This window comes from Labrus bergylta, chromosome 19, assembly GCF_963930695.1.
Source record: "Labrus bergylta chromosome 19, fLabBer1.1, whole genome shotgun sequence".
NCBI classification, from domain to species: domain Eukaryota; kingdom Metazoa; phylum Chordata; class Actinopteri; order Labriformes; family Labridae; genus Labrus; species Labrus bergylta.
The window spans coordinates 1024181-1036380 of NC_089213.1; the positions used below are offsets into that span (position 1 = coordinate 1024181).

The following is a 12200-nucleotide window of genomic DNA, read 5'->3' on the forward strand; positions in this document are numbered from 1 at the left end:
CCCAACACCTCAGCCAGACTCCTGTTTGCAGACTTCTCCTCTGCATTCAACACCCTGCAGCCTCACATCCTGGCTGACAAACTTTCAACTTGCGTCCATCTGAACGACCAGCTCATCCTGTGGATATTGGACTTTGTGACCAACAGATCACAGAGAGTTCTGGTCAACAACACCTTCTCCAACCTCCAACACATCTCAACTGGCTCCCCTCAGGGCTGCGTGCTCTCACCTCCGCTCTTCATCCTCTACACCGATGACTGCAGAACCACACAGCCAAACTGTCACCTGGTGAAGTACGCAGACGACACAGTTCTCTCTGCTGTCAGGCCCCTCTCAGCACCATGGACCAGTTCTTCAGGAGTTTGTGGAGTGGTGTGACAGCTCCTGCCTCGAACTGAACGTGAGCAAGACCAAAGACATGGTGGTGACCTTCTCCAACAAGCAGAGGGAACTGGCTGCATCAGCAATCACCACAATCCATGGGAATCCTGTTGAACTAGTAGAGGAGTATAAGTACCTGGGTACCATCTTCGACAGCCTGCTGAAATTCTCCTCCAACACCGAGGAGATTCTCAGGAAATGTCAGCAGCGGAAATACCTCCTAAGGAAGCTCAATTCCTTTGGAGTCAGTAAGAACATTCTTCTGACCTTCTACTACTCCTTCATTGAGAGCATTATTACTTTTTCTATAACCTGCTGGTTCCACTCCACCACCCTCCAGAACAGAAAGCGCCTGCAGAGCACGGTCACAGTCTGCTCTAAGATCATTGGACTACCTGTAAGGACTTTGACATCCATCTATGAGCAACAGACAATCAGGCTAGCAGGTCGGATCATGCAGGACCCCTCACACGCTCTCTTCCCAGCGTTTGAGTGGCTCCCCTCAGGACGCCGGCTTCGCTGTCCCTGCTGCAGGACACAGAGGAGAAGAGCAACCTTTGTTCCCAGGGCGGTCCAGCTCCTCAACTCCTAACCCCCCAACAGACACCAACACCTCTCACCCAATGCAGACTCTCAGCTGTGAACTTTGCTTTTTTACTTCCTTTATATTGACATGCACCTTAACTGCCTCTGCTTTATCTGGTCTCATGCACTACATCACTTTATTCTATCCATTTTATATCAGTATTCATACAGTTCTGGTTACTTCATTCCTGTTGTTTCTTATCCATCATTGCACTACAGTCACTTAACACAAGTTAAGTTTAAGCTTTAAGTTGTATTTAAATTGACACTTTATATTCAGGTTAAAATGTTTTGTTTACTTGCACTGTTGTTAATTTACTGCTCTGTGTGCCTTTGAATTGCCCCCCGGGGACAAATAAAGTTTTTTGAATTGAATTGAATTGAATTTTATACACGAGGGGAGGAGTCAGCCGGCCGTCCTGGCGATGTAAACAAAGTGAAGATAGGACTCTGAAAACTCTGAAAACATCACAGACAGTGGGACTCGGGTGTTACACCCATTGTAGACAGTCATGACTGACAGAGTTATTTTCAGAGGAGAGACTTGATTTATATTACATTTAAGTGTGAAAAATCACATTGAAAGACTTGGACTTGGAAGTTTTTAAATTTTATTTTGAAAGAAAGTTGAGTTCATGTTGAAAATCATATTTGATCTGTAACATTTAAAATATTCAAGTGAAAACATTTCGTTGTATTTGTTACGTCCCTCTTTCACTTTGCACCAACAGTTGTTTCCATCACAGTGGCTTTAAATTAAAAAGGGGTGGAGTCCTGTGGAGTGAGCCCCGTCCTCTGATTGGCTGCTGGAGTCCATTATGATAATGAGGAGGGCGTGGCCTGCAGCAGGAGAGGCTGGTCTGCTGTGAGCTGCTTCATTGTGTCGTTTGGACCCGGAGTGGACACACCGTCTCTCTCTCTCTCTCTCTCTCCCTCCCTCTCTCTCTCTTTCTCTCTCTCTCGCTCTGTGTGTGTGTGTGTGTGTGTGTGTGTGTGTGTCGGTGTCTCTCTGTCAGCTCGCTCGCGCTGGATTTATACCTGGAGCGGCTCGTGGCTGCTGGAGGAGGATTTTTTCCCGCTGGTTCGGTCCCGTTTTTTTGGATGTTAGCGGAGCTGTAGTGGATTACTGGGAGTGTGTGTTGGTGCCGGACTCTGACTGGTCTGTCTGTGAGGAGACGTGGACACACAAAGGTCAGTGTTTCTTCTTCTGACGTTTCCCTGCGCCTCAGCTGCTCCCGGGAAATGTGTGTGTGTGTGCTTGCCATCTTAATTGTGTGAGTGTGTGTATCTAGGAAGTGTGTGTGTTCTTGCAGAAAGCAGCGGGATGCACCGGGTGGGATTGTGTGCGTTTTGTTCGCGTCATGCTTTTTCAGATTCGTGCGTTTTTGTGCGTTTTTTTGGGTTTGCGTGCGTGTTTTGCATCTTTGATTGATGGCTGTCAGTCAGCCGGGCAGTGTGTGTGTGTGTGTGTGTGTGTGTGTGTGTGTGTGTGTGTGTGTGTGTGTGTGTGTGTGTGTGTGTGTGTGTGTGTGTGTGTGTGTGTGTGTGTGTGTGTGTGTGTGTGTGTGGCTGCTTTAAGTTGAGCTTTTCATGCTGACGGAGTCGTCAGGGCTCACGCAGGGAGGAGATTGTCCTCTTTTCCTGTTTTCATATCCCTCCTCCATCAGCGCCTCTTGTTGTCTCCTCCTTATCTTCCTGATAAATATTCAGCAGGTCGTTACAGACCCGGGGATCGGCCTCTCGTGGACGGCCTGGCTTTGTCTCCTGTGCAGCTTTTAAGGGGTTAATTTTCAGGCTGGCAGAGAGGAGACTCAGCTATCGATGAAAACATGGATTCTGTTCTGGGAGATTTTGGATCAGGTCCTTTTTCAAATGTGATCCAGGCTTGAATGAGAGGATTAGAACACAGATGATCAGAACACAGATGATCACCACCATGATGTGCTCTTCATGAAAAGATGAAAACTGTGAAATCAGACCCTGAAGTGTAGATATTTACTGTGAGGTCATCAGTGTGTGTCTCTTACAGGATGTCTTAATGATTCGTTTGCTGTAAGAAGATGTTTTACTCTAATTCTCTCTTCTAAAATATTCCCTGAGCAACATCTAACATCTCAGATTTAAGATCCAGAAGCGACCAGCGGCGTCTTAATGAAGTTTAAGTTTTGGTGTTTTTGGAAGAAGAATAGAGAGGAAGGAGCGTGTGAGCAGCGGAGCTCCGGCTGTCAGGGAGCAGAAATAAGAATAAACCGTTAATAAAGACTTTAAATAAAGTTAAATGTGCAAAAGGAGAAAGCTGTGCAGGATGGAGCTCATCACCTGCACCTTGAACGTGTCACCGAGGCTCCATCCATCGTCTCTGTTGATTCACCTGCCCGATAAACAGATTCAATATTCAGTCTATAAACTCTGTCTTTCTGTTTCTGTCTTTTTTTGACACTCAGACGTGACAAAGACAAAACCCTAATCACCACAGAGATCATAAGTCCACCCGACCTGGGGCCCTCTGAGGGGGGGGCGCCAAAGATCTGAGGTGGGGCGTGAGGTTCTGTCTGCTCATAATTAGATTTTATACAAACCGTTAAACCGGCTTTTATTCAGTGTATGAAGTGAAGAATGTACAAAAGGAAGAATATTTGCTCACGATGGGTTAAAACATGAAACAGATTTGATTTTGCTTGAGTCATCAACTTTTTCTTCCTTTGTTGGATTTTGGAGATGTGTTGTATCTGGCTGCTCAGATGTTGACAGTCGTTGGACGCCGTGTATCGCTGTGCGTTGAGATTTGTGACGGGTTGTAGACGCCTGACTGAATACTTTTGATATCTTGTGTTTTAAAACGGTCAAATCATGATCGATGGAATCAATAAAGAACTGAAACTTTAAGAATCTAAACGTTGTTCTGCACTTTATCAGATCTGTTACCTGTGTACTGTCCCTTTAAATCTTTAAAGGGACAGTACACAGGTGTGATGCTCAGGCTGCAGGTGAGCTAGCTGAAGTTCCCTCTGGACGCTCTGGGACTTGATGTGACTCACCGTGATGTGATGACTGTATTTTGACCCCGGTGGTCCTGGAGGTCAAAGACGGGGTCCCTGCTCCACGGGGGGGGGGGGGGGGGGGACCTGAGGCTGGATGCAGGCGGGTTCTGGACTCAGTGGTTCCTGATGGACTCTCTGCAGGGACTGGGACTCCTGTCTCTGTTTAGAAACCCTCATTTGATGATTATGAAGCTGAACTGATGATTAATGACCTCCGGGGGTGTTGAGCTTTCAGCCCGCACGCCCCCCTCGTCTCTGAACCCCCCTTACGTGACCACGCCCCTTTTTCTGTGCTTGCATATCGTTTTCCTGCGGTCCTGAGACAGTTTTTATGATGTTTGATCTGAAAAGATTCTTGGACTGAGATGAAACTCTAATCCTGTTTCCACTGCAGGGATGTCTTGTAATGATATCAGATTAAACTTATATGTTGCCATGGTAACAAAAACAGCACAACTTATTCTAACATGCTGTTTTTTATTGCTTTGTCTTCATCTCAAAAGTGGGATGTGTGCACTGATACGACCACAGCCGCCAACGCCACCCACTGCACGCCACATGAACTCACACCTCGTTCCTGCAAAGCATGCTGGGATACACGGCGTGTTCACCAAAGCCCTCGTTAGTTTTATCTGTTGACACATCCCAGGATATTTCATCACTCATGTTCACGCTCTGTGGTGATCATGAGCGGGCCCACACATCAGTGTAATGATTCTCACGTCCATATGTCCCGTGCTCGGTGCACGGCGAGCCCTCGCCACGGAGGTTAAAGCGTTTTTTTACGGTGTGTGTTCTGGTTTTACAGCCGTGCATTAATGTTTAAGAGCTGCTTCATAAAGAGATGTAAAACGCTCGGCTGCTCCTCCAACGCTGCTTCATTCTCATTCAGCTCACGTGTTGATGGCGCTTCCATGCAAAGGGCGCCGTCCTCTAGACGATACAGGAAGTAGTGTGCAGAGTTTAATAACGGCACTTTCTCACGGACTGTTATGTTGTTTCACACGGAGGTCAAAGTTCACATGTTTGTTTCTCAAACAGAAATAAACCAGGATTAACACCGACCCCCCCTTGGTGTTTCGTTTTGGATACAATGACCTGCGAGTCCCACCGGTGGGTTGTAGGCGGGCGGATGGCGAGACGGGAGGAAGAAGAAGAGAGGAAGAATGGTTTGAGTCCCGAGCAGGAAGATTAGCCGCGTCGCTGTGAAAGCTGCTGCATGTCATCAACCATTATGTTCTCTGAGCAAATCTGTACCGCGGGACTCGCCTTTTGTTCTAATCCTGTGTGTGTGTGTGTGTGCGTGCGTGCGTGCGTGCGTGCGTGCGTGCGTGCGTGCGTGCGTGCGTGCGTGCGTGCGTGCGTGCGTGTGTGTGTGTGTGTGTGCGTGTGTGTGTGAGCTCGACTGTAGTAAATTGTAGGACAGAAATGTTGTCAGAGTTGTTAGATAATCAGTGTGAGCTGATTCTTCTCTCCGTCTGACTTTGTTCTAACTTCATGATGACAACTTCCTGTTAAAGTCAACGCTATCATCGACTAATCTCCAGATGATCGTAGATGCTCACTCAGGTCACCACGTGGTGGACTCTCCCCCCCCCCCCCTCTCTAGAGTGGATGCTCACTCAGGTCACCATGTGGTGGACTCTGAAGCTTCAGTGTTTATCCAGCTCTGCATGGGTCTGTAAACCTTTCTGTGTTCTAACCTCTCTCCATTTTTCAAAAGCATCTCCAATATTGATCCTAGTTTGAGCACGTTTCTGCTCGTGGAGCTTATTAGAAACATGCAGAGGCTTTTTAGGTCGGGTACAATCACTTCTATCTGAACCACTTCTCTTGACCGCTTCCATCGCTGCAACACCTGTTGACCTGATAACTGCTCTCATATCTGACAAACCGAGGGGCGTCCAAAACGGCCGTGTGGGGGGGTCTTAAACCCCGTCTACCTTCTCTGGTCCAAACAAATCCAGAGCATTCAGGACTGTAACTGTGATCAGTTATCTTTTTATGAATCCAGCTGTCTGATTGGTTCAGAGTGTGTTGATTAATTAATCAGATGAGTGTAACTGAGACTGCTGAGGTCGTGGATCTCTCTCTCGCTCTCTCTCGCTCTCTCTCTCTCGTCCTCCTTTTGCTTCATTAGTTCAGAGACCAAGAGATTCGCTGATGTCAGGAGCTCCACTGAGTTACATCAGGGCTACACACACACACACACACACACACACACACACACACACACACACACACACACACACACACAGACAATGCTGAGGTCATGTCGCACGGAAATCAGAGTATCCTGACACACACACACACAGAGTACAAATGTATGTGTGTGATGTTTTTGTAGCGCTCAGTGATACAAAATGAGGGAATCAAGAAGACAGGAAGTTCTCAGACCTTTTAATCTTTGTGTGTGTGTGTGTGTGTGTGTGTGTGTGTGTGTGTGTGTGTGTGTGTGTGTGTGTGTGTGTGTGTGTGTGTGTGTGTGTGTGTGTGTGTGTGTGTGTGTGTGTGTGTGTGTGTGTGTGTGTGTGTGTGTGTGTGTGTGTGTGTGTGTGTGTGTGTGTGTGTGTGTGTGTGTGTGTGTGTGTGTGTGTGAGACTACGTGTGTGTGTGTGATTTCCACTCCCTCTCCTCTTGTTCCCTCCCGTCTCTCTTGCTGCAGGGCTGTGTGGTGTGATGAATCAAACACACCTGACAGGTATGATGTGTGCTCTTTGTTTCCTCTCTCTCTCTCTCTCTCTATCTCCTCTCCTCCTTTCCTTCCCTTCCCTCCTCCTTCCTCTCTCCTCGCCCTGACACTTTTTGGGGGTAAAACGGTGTAACTGTGACGCAACAGGATGAAAGCTGAGGAGGCTGCTCGGCTGCACGCTCGGCTCAGAGAGGATTTGTCTCGTGTTAAAAATCTAATCTCAGAGTTTTAATCTTAATGAAGACAGAACGGGTCACTCGCCGTGTTATTTAAAACTTCACATTTCCTCACATTAGTTCTCCCTCTTTTATTCATTTCTGTTCATCAGAGTCAGCGGTTTAAGAACCAGAGCTAAAAATCGACTTTCTTCCTTCTTCTGGAGTTTTTTTAACCGTCCTCCTGAGCAGCACACAGATCAGCTGTTAGGGGCGGGACTCACACAATCACTCAATGATGAATCGACAAAAAACGATATGACACAACATGACATGTCAGGATGAAATACTGCAAAATACTGCGGGATAATAAACGGAACAGATCATCCAAACGTCCAGATTTTCTTCTTCTGGCTTTTCCTGAACCTCCTCTCCCCTCGGGGTGATTCATAAAGTTCATTAAGAGAATCAAAAGTCGTCCAAGAGTCTCTTCCGCTCCCTTTTCCAACTAGTAGTTCAGTCGTGTCTTCAGATTGTGGATTTCTACTTTTCCTGCAGCAGCTTCCCTCCCCGTGTTGATGAATTCTCGCCTCAGGTTATCACGCTGTGTGTTTGTAGCGTCTGAATCATGCATGAATGTTAAACAAGCGCTGCATAAAACATGAAACACTCACATGCTGATTCTACAGGCGAGCAACAGTCCGACGTGTTGGGAGATCCTCCGCTTCCTCTGCACGCCGTTCACATCATCACAGCTTCTCCGCTTTCTGCTGGTTATTAACAGTCTCACCATGCACATAGTGTGTGTGTGTGTGTGTGTGTGTGTGTGTGTGTGTGTGTGTGTGTGTGTGTGTGTGTGTGTGTGTGTGTGTGTGTGTGTGTGTGTGTGTGTGTGTGTGTGTGTGTGTGTGTGTGTGTGTGCCAGCCTGAATTATTTGTCACATTTACATTTGTTTTTATTTTTGAGAGATGGTTTAAGAGTCATCTCAACTTCTTTCTCTCATAACCTGTATCGACCAAGACACCAACAAACATGGCTGCCACACACACACACACACACACACTCACTCACTCACTCACTCACTCACTCACTCACTCTCTCTCTCTCTCTCGTGTCATTCAGTTAAACTTTTCTGACTTCAAAATTGAAAACTTTTAAAGTCTTGATTTTCTTCTGCTGGTTTGATGCCCACTGGCACAACACACACACACACACACACACACACACAGCCAGGTGACCTCTGTGTGTCTCTATGAAGCTTCTCTTCCTGCTTTATTGATCAGCTTTTGGCAGCAACACACACTGCTCTCTCTCAAGGTGTGTGTGTGTGTGTGTGTGTGTGTGTGTGTGTGTGTGTGTGTGTGTGTGTGTGTGTGTGTGTGTGTGTGTGTGTGTGTGTGTGTGTGTGTGTGTGTGTGTGTGTGTGTGTGTGTGTGTGTGTGTGTGTGTGTGTGTGTGTGTGTGTGTGTGTGTGTGTGTGTGTGTGTGTGTGTGTGTGTGTGTGTGTGTGTGAACAGTCGATACTCTGGCAGAGGAAGATGCATTCTGACTTTTTTTTTTTAATCTGGGGGTTGTACAGAGACATGAAGATGAAGTAATGCATTCAGATAAACACAAGAAATAGATTTTTCGAAAATTAATTTATGCACATTCAGCAAAACTTCAACCTGCAGTCGATGAAATGGCAGAAAGATGGAGAAACGATGTCCAGAGAGACGATCTGTTTGGTCTTTAACTTCTGGTGAAATCGATTTAAAAACAGAACACTTTGCACAGTGAGAAAAACCTTCATGTGGCCGGTTTGAGTCGAGGTCTAAAGTCAGATTCTAAAGAGGAACTTCAGCCCGGAGTTTGAACCCGAGGTCTGAATGTGTTTGTGTTGTTTTCTGCTTCATGTCGAGACACAAACAGGAGACTCAGACGCAGCAGAGGAGATGTTATCCCGTCTCCTCCTTCTCCATCTTCAGCTGATAAATCCTGCAGCAGACGATGCACGAATGTGATAAAGAAGCTCTGAGACTCAGACAAACAGGGTAGAGGCCGATCAGGACGGGTCTCTGATTTTCAGGTTTTCAAAGTTTCCTACTGTTGCTCTAACGTTCCTCCTGATGACGTTGTGATGAGCGCTCAGAGACAGACGCTGAGCAGACGTCTGATTAACTCGCGCTCTCAGTTTAACGTTTGAGACAAACAGCAGCAGAGGTTCACACAGTAAACAGAACTACAGCTGTGTTTGTCTTCAGATCAACATCTGCTGCACAACACTGACACACTGACACACACACTCCAGTCTCAGCGGCTGCTTCCCCCTTCAGAATAAGACAATAAAACCCGTCTCTGGTATTTGGGGTGTTGGTGTGAGCTGACCTGCTGACCCTGACTCTGAGTGTTATTTATTCCTGTTTACTCTCTCTACATTCACTTACTGCTCGGAGTGAAGCAGCTGAAGGTTAGACCGGACTGAACACACGGCACAGAGTGGTCCACTGTGGACTTCTTCCTGGATCTGTGTGTGTCGGATACACAGACTTCAGTCAGAGAGTCTGTTGTTTAAAGCATGTGAGTGAAGTAAAGGTCAGACCTCAGGACAGAAGAAATGGAAATGATTTGAAAGCCTTTACTGTGATTGTGCAACAGGACACAACGAGATGAAGGACAGAAGTTACAGTATGGTCACATTATTACATTTATATAATTTTATCTTCTTTCCATTATTGTTTACATGCATATATAAAAAAAAAAATTCTCAAACTAATTTTTCATTTATTTATATTTTTGTTTGTTTACTTGCTACTCCCCACTAAGTTCTGCACTTTAATGCATCACGCTGTCACAAACACATTTCACACCTTTCTAACACGACCTGAACATAAAAATCATTGCTTGACATTCATCTCATTTAAATGTATTTTGTATTGTTGCTCTGTCTCTTTACTTATGTTTCGCTAGTTTGTATCTATTTTGTCCGTTTTATTTATTTTTATTTATTTATTTTGTTTATTTGTTCTCGCTTTAGTTGTCATGATTATATATTCTTGTATCATTTTGTTCACCTTATCACCAATAAAAAAAGAAGTTACAGTATAGAAACTTCACTCCCCCCTCCTATTGGCTCGAGGTGAATTCTCCTGAGAATATCCTGCTGCGTTCTCACATCAGCTCTGACCTGCTGCAGAATAAATACGAGGAGGCGGGAGGAGAAACTCCGGCTGTTTGCGTTCACATATATCCTGAGTTTTCCAGGAGATTTCTACAAGTTTGAAAACGGCATAATGGACGTGACTCTGGAAGAATAAATCCTGATTTTCAGATTTGTAATGTTGACCTGTGTGACTTTAATAATCCAGCAATTTATGAGGACTCGGATGTTTCTTCTGTGTGTTCTCAGAAAGAGAGATTTCATGTGATCAGGATGCTTTCACCAACACGTTTAGCTCAGTCTTCTTCTTTTTAACTAACAGAACCATCTTCATCATATCTGCACAAATCTCCCGTCCTAAAAAAAACCCTCAAACAACCTTTTTTTTTTTTGTTGCATTTTACCAGAAAGGGAGCTGATTTTTTTCTTTCACTCAGAAACCTGCAGGAAGAAATGAAAAAGTCATTTCCATGTAATTTTCTGCCGTCGTTCTGAAGTTTTTGTGTTAAAGTGTTCTGACAGTCGGAGAAAAACGTCTGCAGCTCAGACGGGAACGTGGAAATGATGAGAGCGGAGACAGGAAAATGAGGAGGAAGAGGAGCAGAGACATTAACATGTAGACAGATTGACAAAGAAGAGGGTGAGGAGGAGGAGGGGGAGGAGGAGGAAGAGGAGCGAAGAGGAGGAAGAAGAGCAGAGAGATTAACATGAAGACAGAAAGATGAGAAAGAGGAGGAGGAAGAGGAGACATGAACATGTAGATAAAAAGAAAACGAGGAAGAGGAGGAGGAAGAGGAGAGAGAGCAGGAAGAGGAGGAGGAAGAGGAGAGAGAGCAGGAAGATGAGGAGGAGGAAGAGGAGAGGGGAGACATTAACATGTAGACAGATAGACGAAGGAGAGGAGGAAGATAACGAGGCGCTCTGCCTGATAAAAGGATCTACAGTGGAACGGGTATTTGTTGTGAGCTTCAGGACGGCTGCTCGGCCTCCTGCTGAGAAAACTTCCGACGTTGTTCAGTCTTTTGTCTCCTGGTGGAGATGTGAGCGCTGTGGGAGGCGTGTGTGAAGACTCACAGCCGAGGTGTGAGCGCTGAATCTGAAAGTTTTTATTTTCTGTTCCTTTTGTCAGATCTGTCTCCTCCGATAATCAGAACAATGAAACAACTGACAGATCAAACATCTGAGAGTCAGATACTATTAATGTTTATACTGATCAGTGAACTGGACAGGAAGTGGAGTGTTTGTTCATGGAGAAAGAAATCAGTTCAAGGTAGAAACATTCGATGATTAGAATTTAAAGGTGACATATCCTCCTCCTCTTCAGTTTAAATAAGTCTCAGAGCTCCTCAAAACATGTCTGTGAAGTTTCTTGTTCTAAATCCACTCTGATCCTGTATTTGATCATGTCTATAAACCCCTCTATTTCAGCCCTGCTCAAAACAGGCTGTTTTTGTGTCTGTACCTTTAAATATGTAAATGAGCTGTGTCTGACCACACCCCTCTCTGGAAGGGCTTGGGTGTACTCTGTGCTTTCTCGCTCCATGTCCTATTGTTTACGGTGAGAAGGCAGACTCAGAGGGCAGAACAAACACCTAGCTGCGGGAGTGTCACCCACCTGGGGGAGGGGCTACTGCCCTTTGTGATGTCATGAAGGGAAAATCTCCAAACAGCCTTGGAAGGAGGATTTAGAAAACGTTGCTGGGGACAGGGATGTCTGGGTTCTGCTAAAAAAGCTTTGAGCTGCAAGGTGGAAAACATTGCTTGAAAATTGACGATTAGTTGAACACTTCTTTTCACAATGCATTGTGGGATACGTTGAGTGATATTTGACATGCCGCCCGAGTGTCGGGGAACAGATTTGTTGGTTAAGCGTTCATGAAGTGAAAGCAGCTGTGTGGAGAACCAAATGTTCCCCCCGGGGGAAGTCAAAGTTTATCTTTGTGTTTAGGATGTCTGAGAAACATCAGCGCCCGGAAAAACAGGAAGTTAAGATATAAAAACAGGAAATGGAGTTATTTCCATGTGCTGACCAGACGTCTTTTTTTCCCCTGACAAAGTGAAGGTGCTCCTGCTCGGTCCAGCTTGATTTGATTACCTAACATATGTAAAGTACAGGTAGAGACTTGTATGTGCTCAACTCCCCCGCTCATTCCTCTCTCGCTCTCTCTCTCTCTCTCTCTCTCTCTCGATCGCCCCGCTCAGTGTC

General features: G+C 45.6%; 1 protein-coding gene across 3 annotated transcripts in view; it reads left to right on the top strand.

The window, feature by feature from the left end:
* The first annotated feature begins 1842 nt into the window (after positions 1–1842).
* LOC136177130 (semaphorin-6C-like) overlaps positions 1843–12200 on the top strand; it is an 88095-nt gene continuing 77737 nt past the window's right edge. For all 3 annotated transcript variants that reach the window (XR_010664779.1, XM_065948369.1, XM_065948370.1), the window contains exon 1: positions 1843–2157. The gene's annotated coding sequence lies outside the window, so the exon portion shown is untranslated. The remainder of the gene's footprint in view (positions 2158–12200) is intronic.